Raw genomic sequence first — 2,694 nt, forward strand, 5'->3', positions numbered from 1 at the left:
CTTTGACTCTTGGCTAAGCTATCCTACGAGACTCCAACTTGAAATGGTTTTGCGCACACGAGTCCACTACTCACCACTTCAATACACCATCGAGGATCCACCTCCGTCATCCTACGGAAGAGCCATCCTCGGCACTCACGCTTATCTTGAGATTTTTAGTAGTATCCATTCACTTGTCTATGAACTGTATAAGCAACCAAGTAGTCCTTTACCGCGGACGCGGCTATTCGAATAGATCATGTTAACCCTGCAGGGGTGTACTTCTTCATACATGTTTCCACCACTTAGCGTCTGAACACGACATGTGCTCGGCAGACTTCAAGCGAAAGCCGACGTGGGTGTAGACCACGACCTACCTAAACACCTAAGTCTCTAGTCCAGGTTTATCGCCTATCCAGGTTCCATCCGCAGGGAGTCCGGCCGAGGTTTCCCATACGGCCCCGAACGATGTGTACAGGGTTCCCGAGATACCTAACGGGTATTCGATACACCGTGCCACGTACCTACCGCATCACAGCCCACCCCGCGGGTCAGCGCTGTCCACGGCCTCCAGTAAGCTACAAACACCAGAAACTACTTGCAACTCCTGGACAGAGGACTAGGGTGAATAAGAAGTCGAGCGGGTTCATATTTCAGGGCCCAATGCATGGTAGTAGCTGAATCTTAAATCACGCATACAGATCTTAGTTCTTAAGGCCGGCTTCAATGAAACAACCCACCATGTACTCCTACATGGCCTCTCATCGATACCTTTACCAAATCGTGTTCACCACATCACTCTCATTACCGACATGATCATTTCACTCTAGCCCATCACCCAGATGAACCAGACCTGACACGACTCTAAGCATAGCAGGCATAGCAAGGTAGGAACAACACATACATATGGCTCAATCAATTCCTACACATGCTAGTGGGTTTCATCTAATTACTATGGCAATGACAGGTCATGCAGAGGAAATGGGTTCAACTACCGTAGCACACAGCAGTTTGAAACGCGTTGTCTTAATGCAGTAAAAGAGAGCAAGAGCGAGAACATGGGATTGTATCGATATGACCAAATGGTTGGTTGCTTGCCTGATGGATCGATGCACGGATACGGTTCTTCGCTAGGGTAATCACGGTACTCCTCGGAGGCAGAACCTGCCGCAAAGAACACCGATACACAACCATCACCAAACAATGTGCGACAATATGATGCATGCATGAAACATGGCAATATGAGTGTGTTGGGCTAATGCAACTGAAACCAGATGGGTTTGAATCAATTTGAACCAAAGATTCAAATTTCAAACTCATAAATGGCCCTTTAAAGTGTTTTATCTTGTTCTGCACTAAACCTCAAGTTAGCTTGTTTAAACATGCATGAAACTAGTACAGATGGATAGATTGGATTTTTCTGATCATTTTTCATATATAATTTGTTTGATTTGGAGCTACGGTTGAATTTATATGAATTTTTGAAGTTAGCAACAATTTCTGGAATTTATAAATCATTTTAGATTTATTTTAATTTCAGAAAAGGTTTACTGCGTCAGCATGAGGTCATGCTGACCTCAGCAAGTCAACAGACCCGGTTCAGGTCAAACCTGACGCGTGGGTCCAGGGTGTCAGTGGATAATTAACTAATTTAATTTAGTTTAAACTAATCTGGATAATTAGCAGAAGGGGGCCCCACCTGTCATTGACTCAACAGAGTCAACCAGGGCCCACCTGTGGTCAAAGTCAAAATGGCTGCACCGGCGTTTAGCCGCTGGCGAGCCCGACGCGGCGGCGGAAGTGGTTTTGGCCGTTCCGGCCACCAAATGGGTCGCGGAGGGCATCGGGGTGGAGCTGAGGACGAGCCGCGGCTCTTGGTGGAGTCAGTTGGGGTCGGGGTGGCCGGAGTTGGCGCCGGCGACGACCTAGGCGGTCACCGGAGTTCGGGTGAAGGCGAACTCGGGGCTAGGGTGTGCGGTGAGGTGCGGGGAGTGCACGGTTGGACTCAACGCAGCGTGGTGAGTGCGTTGGACACCGTGAGGTGGCCGGAGGATGGCCGGGAGCACGTCGGCGACGAGATCCGCGGCGGTGCGTGCGGGTGATCTTCCTGCGGTGGCTACACGGCTCGGGGGCGAGAGAGGAAGGGTAGGAGGGGTAGCTAGGCTCACAGAGCACCCGTAGAGGCCACCGGCGGGGTCGGGGACGAGCTGGTGCGGCGACGGCGTTGAAGGGGATCTCCGGCGACGGCGAACTCGGGCGAGGTCGGTGCGGTGGACTCGGGCCTCACGAGCATGCGGGGCTCGATTAGCTCGACGAAGTGGACGGCGGCGGAGCTCCTAGACACCACGAGACGGAGCACGGGCGGCGGGGAGCGCGGCTACGACGATGGAGCGGCGGCGGTGGCGTCGGCCATGGCTGGGGAGCGCGAGGGGGAGGAGCTGGAGAGGAGAGGGGGCGTCTGGGGGGTTCGGGGGAGAGAGAGGGGTCGATCCACGACGTTAGCCGGGTGAGTGGAGCGGCGAGGCGGCGAGCAGGTGCGTGGCACCCATGCGGTGCTCGCCGTCGAGCACCTTGCCTGCCTGCCTGGCCGGCAAGCAGCTCGCTGGCGCGGCACTGGGCTGGGCCGGCAGGTGGGCCAGGTTGCAGGCGCCAAGTAAGTCCTTCCTTTCTGTTTTTTTTTCTTTTTCTGTTTTTCTGCAACTTTGTTGAATTATT

Source organism: Triticum aestivum, chromosome 5A (assembly GCF_018294505.1).
Source record: "Triticum aestivum cultivar Chinese Spring chromosome 5A, IWGSC CS RefSeq v2.1, whole genome shotgun sequence".
Lineage (NCBI taxonomy): Eukaryota > Viridiplantae > Streptophyta > Magnoliopsida > Poales > Poaceae > Triticum > Triticum aestivum.